Below are 1,542 nucleotides of genomic sequence, written 5' to 3'. Positions count from 1 at the left end.
TTAAATTTTACATTCCCTAGTGACAGCTTTAGCACTGCCTTTATAAATTAACGTTTCAAGAAACTTGAACCAAATCACTGTTAAAGGGTGCAGTTAAGAGACAATCTGAATTCAGAAAGATGCCTTGCTGAGTGATGATCCCTGTGTTTGAAAGGTAGAAACACCCCAGCTCAGAATGTAAATAACCTCCATTAAACATAAAGAATTTAAAAAAAAACCCCAATCAATTGAAACAACCTGGTTTTCAAAAATACAGAATAAACAAGTTGTGCTAGTCCCAAGATTAAATTATCCTCAAAACTTTAATTAAAAAAGCTGGCAAAACCAAAATGTACAAATAAGCAATTTATGCTTTCTCTGATTATCTCACAGTAACCCAGTTACTGTTTTCTCAAGTATCCCACCATATCCAAGGTAACAGCACTCTCATTGAATCCTGCTCCATTTGCCATGCAATATCCAGACTCTACATTTTCTAAGATGGCACTTTGTATTTTCACCATGGCATGTCTCAAATGATAACAGACAGAGTTTTTTGATTAACAATACTCAAAATCCCTTACTTACACAGTGAGACTAAATAATAAGGAACACAGATAATTTAAATACAGTGAAGCAGCTTGACTAACATCAAGCTTTGTAGCATGATTTTTGCAGCAATGCCAAAGTGAATAGGAACACTGAGAGCAGAGAGAGCTGAGCACAGTGCTTAGCCCACATTAATGAGCGTCACCTCGGCAGAACACACACCTGATGATGCATCAGACCAGCTCAAACCACACTGCAGCGCTTGCATCACACCACTTCCCCCACAGCACTTTGGCAGAAGTGGCTTCTCTTAACTTCCCTGCAAGAGTCCCACACCACCTGCTCCACTCAGTTCCATTCACACAGTGCTGATTTTTAGACTGAATAGGTATTTTAATTAATACCTGTCACTAATGCAATGATGAATTCTCACACTTTGAAGTATAGTAATCTTACTTTAGCTCTTTCCATACAGGTATAATAATAATCAAAACTACCTTTTTTTTATTTTTATGTAAACATTTTCTTATAAAGCTGCAGGAATAACTTGGAGATCTTTAGTTTGGTTCTTTACTTACTGTAGGGTTGCTGAAACCAAAATAATAGTCCTCATCTATTTTGGGACACAATTACAATGGCTTTTGCCTCTCCCATCTCCAAGCTGAAGTTCACAAAATTAACTACTTCAGCTTGTGTCAAAGTTTTCACTCTCCTAGCCTATTGGCAGAAGACTGCTATTCATGAAATATAACTGCTAAACAAAGTTGTGGTCGGCTTGCCTTTAGTAAGCATTTGTTTCAAAATCACACAGTCTAAATGAATCAAGTCAAATAAGTACCCACAAAGTGGGTATTTGCTAGGCAATCTCAATAAAATAATTGGACTTGTAACCACTGATACAGCCACAGTTGTTCCTCTAGGAATAATATTTTGCATAAGCACACATTATCTACAGCACAGTAGGTATTAAGACTAGATCACAGCACAGTCCAGATGTCTGGTGAAGGTAGACAA

This window comes from Corvus brachyrhynchos, unplaced genomic scaffold, assembly GCF_000691975.1.
Source record: "Corvus brachyrhynchos isolate BGI_N302 unplaced genomic scaffold, ASM69197v1 scaffold94, whole genome shotgun sequence".
NCBI lineage: Eukaryota > Metazoa > Chordata > Aves > Passeriformes > Corvidae > Corvus > Corvus brachyrhynchos.
Note: the sequence above shows the minus strand (reverse complement) of the source record.